At 43.3% G+C, this 11,675-nt stretch overlaps 1 pseudogene; it reads left to right on the top strand.

Moving 5' to 3' along the window:
- Positions 1-5,013: 5,013 nt before the first annotated feature.
- LOC119809430 lies at positions 5,014-5,709 on the top strand (annotated as a pseudogene).
- Positions 5,710-11,675: the final 5,966 nt, after the last annotated feature.

The following is an 11,675-nucleotide window of genomic DNA, read 5'->3' as shown; positions in this document are numbered from 1 at the left end:
TGACCTGAAACTCTGAAAAATTACCCAATGAAATGCACAAACTTCCATTGCCTGAACAATGTTCCCCATCCTGGCAAGGCTTCTAATTCCTGCCACTGTGTTATTTATTGGTGGACACTTGCTCCTTCCCAACTTCACCCACCCTCAGGCATATGGGAACATTCCTCTCCATGTACGATACCTCTCCAAGACACAGTTAAGGTTTCAGGAACTGTGGGTGTGTTCTTGTTTCCTGTGATTCACACACACACACGCACGCACGCACGCACACACACACACACACACACACACACACACCACCCCTTGTATTTCCTTTTTGGTCTACTATCTAATGTAATGTCCGAGCATGCCTTGGACGGTGGTTTGGTTCATCTACAGGTTCCTTGGGGGCTGGTGCTTAGTCTATGCTTCCTCACCTCCAGACACCCTAGCATGATGGTGGAATGTATTTAATGACTATCCTTGAATGTATTCTTAAATGGCCAAAAATTATGGAATCAAGACTAGAGAAATGTTATCTTGGACATTTCTTTTCAGATTTTATAGATTCTTATTCTTTGTTTTTTGTCTCTGTCTCTCTGTGTGTGAGAAAGACAGACAGATCAGAAAACACACACACACACACACACACACACACACAGATTGGGGGGTGTCTCACTGTATAGCCCAATCTGGGCTTAAACCTGTGACCTTCCTGTCTCTAAGTCCCGAGTGTTGGGTCTTTAAGTATGTGCTGCCACACTCAGGTAGGTTTCTTGCGTCTACTTCCCACTGAGCCAATTTTCTAAAAATTGGTTCTGATGTAATTAGAAGGCTTATTCCTGAAGGTGGACCACTTAGCTAGAACCAGTGATGCGTTGAGCCACAGTAATTTATATGACTAACACAAGTCCTATATCACTATAGCATCAGAGACAATGGCTTGTGGCACATCTCTCTGTAGTATTCCGTCATAGAACCACAGAGGAGAAAATCATTCCTATAATAAACAATAGTAAAATACATTTACTATTACTTTCATTTTGATGATTTATTTAGTTATAAATAATATATTTTAATAGCACATGTATATAATTATTACTTTTTAAAATGTCTGAGAATTTAATAGTTTTTCAGTACTACACTGGAAAGAACTTGTTTACTCAAGATGCCTTCAGTACCAAGATCATCCCCCACCCAGCCTCCACATTAGTTAGGACGGCTGGACCCACACCTTGCTAGCATTGCAAACACATCTGCCCACTGTTTGACTGAAACCCCTAACTGCTCTGGTTAACAGCGGAGAACTGCAAGAGTTTGTAAGAAACGGTGATAAAGTCTGAAGGTCACAGTGTTCTATAACTCTTAACTCTGTGTGTCTTGAGCTGTGGGGGAAGAGCCGGCTTAACTTTCACGTCCTGTCTTTGGCAGTCCAGCCACATCTGTGTTCACTGCCCCTGAAGTCCAGCTTGATTCCAATCATTCATTTTTTTTTATATAATTATATTTTCTGCCTTTCACACCCCTTCTCCATCTTCTTCATTGAACAAACGTTTAAACTACATTTCATGTAAAAATCCTCTTTTTTCATTGGGATTAAAGGGGTGGTTGCTCATCCCTGCCTTCCCTTCTGCTCCCATCACAGCACACTAAATGCGTCCTTTCTCAGCTACACCATAATTCTCCCATGGAGCCTGAATTTTGATGGATCTCTGCTCTAGACTGCCGACTTTTAATGAACAGGATAGATATGCAATTTCATTTTTGTTTGCATCTCACTCACAAGGATTGCGTCACTCTGTGTGAATGTCTTTCTATGACTTCAGGAATGGGACACTGGCGATGAATGGATTGAAACATACAGAGTCATGCACGTAAAAGGCAACATGTGAAATGATCACTCTGCCTTAGAGCATCCTTCCTCTTTAAGGAACAGTGACAGTGTCGATGACGCCTCCACGTCCCCGGGATTGTTCTTGCAACTTTGTACATTATCCGTAGGTGAGACCCTATATGGAAATTGTGCCAAGGCACATTCTCAGAAATTTGCAATGATCATGTACTTCCTTTTATGTCTTGTAAGTAAGCGTATGATGCATAAACAAATCCCAGTCACTTTATGCACAAAGAGAAGGGAACAGCTCTTCAGTCGTCTCCTTGAGAACAGAAGCCACCAGCAGACCGTTTCTAACTGTGTCGTTTTCCTCAGGTGTCATCTTTGGACTCCTGATGCTCATCAGTGTACTTTGTAAACTCTTTCTGACTAAACATTTCCTTCAACAGTTCAGGATTGAGAACGTACAATAGTAACATCCCCGAATGTTTGATTCTGCATTTTGCCCAAGCAGGTAAACATACTTGCAACGAGGCTGATACCATTCTATGCAGCGAGAGCAAACGTGTTCGGCTCAGGGGGAGAAAAGGAAGTGAGACTGTGGTGGAGGGAAACCCTTTCTGGAGACGTTCTTTTCAGATTCCTAACCTAAGTTTTATAGAGCTTTAGAGCTTCCTCAGTCCTTTCGGAAAGCACACTCATCGTTTTTCCTCCTGCTTTCTCTCCTCAGAAACACTAACAGCTCTCTAAATAGACTGAGTTCACTGCCTTCGGGGTGAGACAGTGGGCGCAGAGAGCCCGAGGCTCCTGGCAGAGTGGCAGAGGCGTCATATCTTACGCTTATGCTCAAGAAATGGAGCAGACCAAGTGCAAATGATGGGTCAGAGATGCAGCCACTGGGCACAGGGAAGGGAGAGGTGCTGAGGTGGGGAGGCTCACTTCTCCACCACAGAGAGGCTGGTTGTAAGAAACCTGTGCATGAATACCAGCCAGGGGTACAGGTCCAGTCAGCTCAGAAACCAGAACAGGTGACATTAGCAAAGTCATCTTACTGGAATTTTTTAAAACAGCCCTTTCACCTTGCTGAAATGTAAGTGTCCAGCCCAGGAGCACTGGAAGTATGAAATATATAGACAATACAGTCTTTTTGTTTTTCATTTTTTTTTCAAGAAAAATCAAACAAGTCAACAGAAGATTAACTAAAGCTTCAAACCAGTGTGTTTCCTGGGCCTGTGGTAGCATAATCTTATCTAAAGAACCAGCAGCTTGCTTCTAAGGATGTCGCTGCCAATGATAATTTGTGGGAAGCAGGGCAAGTGGTGCAAAGGTTTCTCGGGGGCTTATTGAACTGGTGACCATGTGATTATGGTGACCAGTTGTACCTTTCACCAGTCACTTGTGAAGATAAATCACAGATTTTTATCAGCTATTTATGCCCTTTATTTATCTGATGCTTGACCAACAAGAGCCAATTGGAGGGGGGGGGAATATATTTTAAAAGGTGGATTCCACCATTGGAATGACTATTGGCCAACCCTTGGATGTGGCTTATGACTCCTTGTTCTCATGCTGGCCTCTGAAAGCATCCTGGTGACAACTCCAGCTGTGACTCCAGCCCAGGGACAGGGTGGCCTGGGGTAATTTAACCTCCAATTATTTCCTAGTCACCTGCTGTGGAACAAGTCTGATGCCACATAACCTATCTCCAAGCACAACACCAAGCACAAAGCTTTGACCGGAAATGGAAATCAGTGAAGATATTAAGACATACATGTGTTGCAATGTGGCTGAGATGTACTGACTGGCTGGACAGTCCTGGCCTAAGAGCTGGGACCTTAGGAAAAGGAGATCTTCACTTCATAATAAGAGCAATGGAGACTTGGAGTAGTAAAAGTGAGGCAGTTTATATTATGATGTTGAAAAGTTGGGTGTCAGCCCAGAATGGCAGGCACTCTAGTTGAGTGTAGAGAGCAGCCTTAGTCGTCCTGAACACAAGACTCCATCTCTCTCCTTGCAGTTTGAGTAATCAGGACGGGGGTTCAATCCTACAGGTCATCTAGGTGAGTGGATCTCAACCTTCCTAAGGGTGCTACCCTTTAATCTGTTCCTAATGTTATGGTGACCCCCAACCACAGAATTATTTCATGGCTACTTCATAACTGTAATTTTGCTACTGTTATTAATTGTACTGTAAATATCTCGTATGCAGGCTATCTGATATTTGAACCCCCACAAGGGGATCGCTACCCACAGCTTGAGAACTGCTGCTTCAGGTCTTAGCTTTCCCTCTGCTGCTTTTTTGTCTTCTCCTCAACAAAAAAAAACATTCTAGGGTTTATCTCTGTGTTTTGCATCCTGCTTTTTATGACCTTGCAGGCAAGCTTGGCTGTTGGTGGATTTGTACTCTAAACTTACAATTGGAAGTATGTGTGTGTTAGGGGAGGTAAGCCTAGCAGAGCTCAGGGAGAGGAATAGGAAGTAAGCAGTGTTATGTGTAATGTAGCAAAGTCCCTGCCACATAATAAGTGCTATACAGGGGTGAGAGATAGCAACGAATTTATTAATTACCGTATATAACTTGTATATTCCTTATCTGAAATACTTCCAATCTTACATCTTTTCCAGTTTGAATATTCAATTATTTTAAATTAATTTATGTAGTAAGTATAACTGCGGTAGATGCACAGGTGTGTTGGAGGATGCACATACCTGTGGAAGCATGCATGAAAAATGGATAAAGTTAAAATAAGGACACAGTGAAAATATGGAACATAGTGACACACTGATGTGCCTGAGCCGGTCAAGAAAACTTAAGTCAAGATTTTTTTTTTTAATGAGTTCTTTTGGTTTCTGTCAGGGTCAGGTTCTGGAGTCCCAGCATGACCGTTCTGTCTCTCCCAGCTGTCTCAGCCCCTCGTTGTTCTTGGCATGCTCACCAGAGGACATTCTGGCTTCTCTCTGTAGGTGTCGGGATTACAGTTCAAACATTGGCTGAAGAAACTGCAGGGTTTACATTATGAATTGAGATGTGTTACAAGTGCTAGGCTTCAGAAGAAATCAAGGGAACAAAGGGCCACATCTTTTCGTCATCTCCTTCACGAATCAACTCTCAGAGCCTGGCATCTTCTAAATTCAGGTTTTTGGGGTTTAGAATAGTTTATCTTCGTTGATGAATAGGATTAGTTTAATATTAAAAATAAATGCATGCTATCAAGATGTTGGTTTTGGATGAGGCTGATGAAATGTTGAACAGAGGTTTCAAGGAACAGATCTACGATGTGTAGATGTGTACAGGTTCCTGCCGCTGGCCACACAGGTGGTTCTTATCAGTGCCACATTGCCTCATGAGATCCTGGAGATGACCAACAAGTTTATGACCGACCCCATTAGCATCTTGGTGAAGCGTGATGAATTGACTCTGGAAGGCATCAAGCAGTTCTTCGCGGTGGTGGAAAGAGAGAAGTGGAAATTTGACGCTCTGTGTGACCTCTACGACACGTTGACCGTCACCCAGGCTGTCATCTTTTGCGACACCAAGAGAAAGTTTGACTGGCTGACAGAGAAGATGAGAGAAGCCAACTTCACTGTGTCATCCATGCACGGGGACATGCCCCAAAAGGAGCGCTAGTCCGTCAGGTGCCAGCCCAGTGCTCATTTCTACAGATGTCTGGGCTCGCGGCCTGGATGTCCCTCAGGTGTCCCTCATCATTAACTATGACCTGCCCAACAACAGAGAACTGTACTTTCACATAATCGGGAGATGGGGGCGATACGGCCGCAAAGGTGTGGCCATCAATTTTGTGAAGAATGATGACATCCGCATCCTCAGAGACATAGAACAGTACTACTCCACCCAGATAGACGAGATGCCCATGAACGTGGCTGACCTGATCTGAAGCTGGTGCTCGTGCATCAAGGGCCTGGATATGGTGCGTCTCGTGAGCTCCTCCTCGGAGACGGGAAGCCTCTATTTAATGGGGTTTAAATGAACTGTCTTCTCCTCACGGCCCCTCAGGAAGACCCTTGGATGCTGCCATCTCTTCTAACCCACATGTAAATAGTCCAATGCTTTGAGCCTTTTACATTAAACATGGATATTTTTCCATGAAAAAATAAATAAATAAAAGAAAATACTACACAAAACTCCCCGTAGGAAAAAAAAAAAATAAATGCATGGCAGTTTGCAAGATTGCTTTTGTTTTGTGCACAGAGATGCAGCTAAGCTTCATGTCCATACACCAGGGCGCATCTTTCAGCACAGCCATCTCCCTACAGCTACCGGCTCCCAGCAAGGTCTGGCCATCCACGTCTACACCCAGCACCCCCACCTCACCGTAATAAGAACATCATTTCCAGGCCTGCTGATTACAAACCCCAGCATGGCTTCGTTTAGCTAGTCTGCTGGCAAGGGATCATTTTCTGATTTTTTGGTTTTCTTTATTGCTAGTCACTTAGCTTAATAAAAAACAGAAAAAGGAATTCGGGGACAAGTGATTTTTCATATGTAGGACAGTCAAGAAGCATGCACATGCACGAATGGGAGCAATTTAGACCAAATACCTTCCTGGGATTTGGGGTGAGGAGCTGGGGGACCCGGAGGTGGGATGGGGGAGCACTCACTCTACAGTGGCCTCCTCTTTTCTCCATTGTTTATTTCTCAGATGAAGAAATCTATACACTCATATGGAATTTAAATGGAATAATATGACTGTCTAACTCATTCCAGTCAGAACAGCCTCCTGAGGATTTGACATTAAATGGGGACCTTTTGTCACATAAATAAAAATTAATCAAATTGTTCATCAGTTTCTCCATGACTGCCTAATTTGTTCCCAGAACATATCTTACACAAAAACAAAAAGCTTTTCTAGTTCCCAAGCTTATGGTGTCCAGCAAAACTCCCAAGTACCTACATTTTTTTTTTCTTGAGCAATCTTTTTGACCGCTGTCTCAGAAGTGCCCCTCCACCTCATTTCCAGGCCTAGTGTAATTTGTGCCCCTTCCAATATGAACAGTCACTGATTTTTATCTCAGCAGAAACCAAGCACAGCAAATCTATCTATCAGGTTTTCTAAGCTTTCCTGTGAGTTCAACTCTCCCAGATTTAAAGACTTTGGTGACATTATTGTACTAGCATCTGAATACATACACTTGCTTTTTGTGGTAATTCTAAGTAATCTAAGTTAATTAGCAAAGTAAAAATGGAAGAAGAAAAAAAATTAAGCATACACTGGAACCCTCTAGAGGTCATCCTTTAGCCTAGAGGAAACCTTGGAGATGTGTATGTTTATAAACCTTTCCCCAAACAGAGGCTGAGATCTAACATCCATGCCATTGTCCTGGGCATGGGTTGTGTCTGGTCAGGACTTAGGTCAATACTTTTTTTCTTTTAAGGTTTATTTATGTCTACTTTACAAGTATGAATATTTGCCTACATGTATATGTGTGTACTATGTTCAGTGTTCATAGGAGTCAGACAAAGCTATCAGAGGAGTCCTTGAACTGTACTTGTGTGTGGGAGACTTGTTGCTCCCTGGATCAGTTTTGCCCATCCTGTTGCGCTTGGCTTCTCCTGCTGTTCTGATCTGTCAAATACTAACCCTTCAAGGAGTTATTGCCCCATTATTCCTGTGTTCTGAACATCCTGGCTTTTCTGCATGTTGTGATTAGGGACTTTCCACCTGACCATTACACCATGGTTAGGTTGCCTAGTTACAGTTGTTTAGTTATCCATTTACACATGAAGAACTTCCTTATTTCCCTTAACCTAGATTTACCTTGCTTATTCCCTTGAATAAATGAAACTTGATCAGAATCCTGTCTTGTCTCCCATCTCTTGTGTCTCTTGTCCGTTTCAATTCTCACCCTCCCTGCCCCCAGGGTCTCCATTGACTTACCTGCGGGTTGGGCACTTGTAGATGGTTCTGAGCAATCACGTGGGGGCTGGGAACAGAACATGGTTCCTCTGTAACGGCAGCCAGTCTTAACCACCAGCTCGTCTCTTCAGCTCCAGGTCAAGCCCTTGTACACTCAGTTTCTTATGAGACTGTTTACTTACCTTGATTTACTTCTTGACCCTTGACAACCTGTACGCCAGATACAGAGGACCAGGGGCTCTTAAGGAACGCAGTGTCTCCTCCTTCTGGGACCCGAGAATTCAGGGTGGACACTAGCATTCTTTATCCACCCAGTGGATCACGTAGGTCATACAATCACTTCCAATTGAGGGACTTACTTTTACTGCTCTTGGAAGGGGTTACCTTCATCCAAAATATTGGAAAATGAGTACAAGAAGAGGCAATTGGCCTTGAACTCACCTATCTACCCTTGATCCAAGATCCTGGGTCCTAAATGAAGTGGGGGAGCTGTGTTCATTACCTTTTAGGTCTGAACTGTGTGATTACTGTCACATTCTCTGGCTTTATGACCTTCCTTCAAGATGAGGCCAAGCTCATTGGTGAAGAGCACCAACTCTGTTGCAGAAGACTCAGGCTTGACTCCAGGCACTCATGTTAGACGACAGCTCACAGTTGCCTGTTATTCCGGTTTCAGGGGATCAGGCATCTGCACACATGTGCTGCACAGAAACTCACGCAGGCACACACACAAATAGACATGAGTGAAAGAACAAGAGGGAGAGTGGGTGGATAGAAGGAGCTCGCACACTGCCTAGCGGGAACGTGCGGTTGCACAGGTCTGTGCTCAGAGCACTGTAAAAATTGCCAGTTTCTCATCCACTGCAACACTTCAGAAGATAAGGTCTACTGAGCCAGAATTTTCCCTGGGAGAGCCAAAGGGCTGAACTAGCTCTAGTGAGAAACAAACAAACAACAAACGAGGCTATCAAGGAGAAAAACAAACAAAACAACAGCAACAAACAATGAAAAACCAAAGAGCTCAAATATGAACAAACTGTAGCAAAGAAATAAAACAATAGTAGCCAGGAATCGATGGCATAAATGTGCAGATGAGGTTTTCATAAATAGAAGGTGGGAAAATCAGGTTGGTGAGATGGGCTCAGGAAATAAGAGCACCTGCTGCTAACACCCCGAGGCCTCACGTGGTGGAAGGAGAAAAGTGACTCCTGTAAGATGTCCTCTGATCTCCACAGGTGCTCAGTAGCGTCTGTGCACCCACACACTTACACGCATGCGCACAAAACAAATCTTCGAAAATGCAATAAAAATAAACTAACAAGGATGAAACCAGTGGATATACGAAAGTAGGTGGAGAAAAGCACAGAAGGCCTCAATCCTACATGAAAAACTACGGGCAACTGGGGGAGGCTGGGAGAGGTGGTCCTCAGCAGGAAAGAGCACAAGCAACTGAGGGATGCTGGCGGAGGTGGTCCTTCGCAGGGAAGAGCAGTGCCCAGTGGTCAGCTCTGGAAACACACATACGAGTAACAACATACAGACTGAGCTGGTCACATTTAGGAATATCTATGTATATACTATACATATATGCATGCAATAATATTTGATTTAAAAAAAACCATGAATTTGAAAGAGTGCAAGGAAGGGTATGTGGGAGAATTTGGATGGAAGGAAAGGAAGAGAGAAAAGTTGTAATTGTATTATAATCTTAAAATGAAAAATGAGATAAAAACAAACAGCATGAGTTTTAAAAATTACATTTCACATGATCATCTCTTTATTTTTCTTTTTGTGTATTTGTTAATCTATTTCTTTTTCATATTGTGTGAACGTTTTAATTAATAAATAATCCTTTATTCTTTCATTTTTCATCACTGGTTTGGAAAGTACAAGTTACGTTTCTAATCTTCAGTGGTTTCTCTTAAGGTGTTTTGAAGAAATGCATTTAATAAAAGCCAGTAGTTACTTAGTGAAAAAAAATGCAATAAGAAGCAAAGATAAATAAACAAAGGGCAAGGGAATAATAGTCCATGCTTTAAACACACAAACAAACTTGAAGTAAACCCAAGGCATCTTAAAGCATATGCCTAAAAATTAATACCAAGGTTTACAAATTAATGGATCTATAATCAATGTACAATGAAGGTAGTAGCATTTCATAAAGAATTCTTTTTAATGTTCTACACAAGGCCCAACTCTGAGTTCAAACAAATACCCAAATATGCACCAATATTAAAATTTTAAAATATATTTTTATTTTATGTATGTAAGCGTTTGCCTATCTGATGCCTGCGGAGGCCAGAAAGGAGTGTCAGAATCCCCAGAACTGAAGTTATGGAGTCTATAACTTAAAATATAGGCAGTAGAGAGCTGTCATGTGGGTGCAAGGAGTCAAACTCGGGTCCTCTGTAAGGGCATCAAGTCCTCTTAATTGTTGGGCCATCTCTCCAGCCCCCTACAGTTTTTATTTATTTTCAAACTTTATTTTATTTTTAATTATGCTTTTGTGTGTGTGTGTGTCTGTGTGTATGCCTGTGGTGTGTGTTTGCGTGTTGTGCGTGCATGTCTGTGTATGTATGTCTGTGGTGTGTATGTGTATGTGTGGTGTGTGTGCCAGTGTGTATGTATGTCTGTGGTGTGTGTGTGGTGTGTGTCAGTGTGTATGTATGTCTGTGGTATGTGTGTGTGTGTGTGTGTGTGTGTATGTGTGTGTGCCAGTGTGTATGTATGTCTGTGGTGTGTGTATGTATGTGTGTGTGCAGGTGTGTATGTATGCCTGTGGTGTGTGTGTGGTGTGTGCATGAGCACAGGTGCCCACGGCACTTAACTGCTGAACCATCTTTCCAGCCCTGTCCCACTTTCTTATTAAAAATAACATGGTCCAGCCCACTTACAACTTTCTTGTAGCCCTTGAAGACTGTCCTTGTTTTGTACTGCAGCTTCTGTGTTTATGTCACAGGAGTGGGGACAGTTTTCTCTATGTGGATTTACTCTTCTTTTCACTGGACATTGTGACCTATAACATATGATAACGTTTGTCCCCTTTGTAAGTAGTGACACCAGCATTAATGCATTCGCCTGTTACTTGAGAGCCAGGTGACCCCCTTCTGCTTGTCAGAGCCAAGGTACACCTGGAAGTTGTTGTTGTTTAGCTCTGGGAAGGTATTTTCTGCATGAAAATTAAATCTTTCAAACTAAAAGAGTTTGGGGAGAACTGGGGGGAGTGGGATGGTTGAGAAAGAGGAAGGACAGATATGGGATCAGGGAAGAAGATACCTTAATTAAGGGAGCCATTTTGGGGTTGGCAAGAGGCTTGGCTCTAGAGGGGTTCCCAGGTGTCTGCAGGGATGTCTGCAGCTAGGACCCTGGGCAGTGGAGGAGAGGATGCCTGAACTGGCCTTGTCCCGTAGTCAGACTGATCACTATCTTGAATATCACCATAGAACCTTCTTCTGGCGATGGATGGAGATAGAGACAGAGACCCACTTCGGAGCACTGGACTGAGCTCCCAAGGTCCAGTTGAAGAGCAGAAGGAGGGAGAATATGAGCAAGGAAGTCAGGATCACGAGGGGTTGGTCCACCCACTGAGACAGTGTGCCTGAGCTAATGGGAGCTCACCAAATCCAGCTGGACTGGGACTGAACGAGCATGGGATCAAACTGGACCCTCTGAATGTGGCTGACAATTGGGGAAGACTGAGAAGCCAATGATAATGGCACTGGGATTTGTCTCTACTGCATGTACTGGCTTTTTGGGATCCTAGTCTGTTTGGATGTATATCTTCCTAAGCCTGGATGGAGGGGGGAGGGCCTTGGACTTCCCACAGGGCAGGATACCTTGCCCTCTCTTAGGACTGGAGGGGGCGGGAGGGGGAATGGGGGAGTGGGAGCGAAATGGGAGGAGGGTAGGAAGTGGAAATTTTGAATGGTATTATTTAAAAAGCAATGAATGAATGAATGAATGAATGAATAGAATTTGGAAAAAAT

Source organism: Arvicola amphibius, chromosome 3 (assembly GCF_903992535.2).
Source record: "Arvicola amphibius chromosome 3, mArvAmp1.2, whole genome shotgun sequence".
In the NCBI taxonomy this organism is placed as follows: domain Eukaryota; kingdom Metazoa; phylum Chordata; class Mammalia; order Rodentia; family Cricetidae; genus Arvicola; species Arvicola amphibius.
This window is presented reverse-complemented; position numbering and strand designations above follow the sequence as displayed.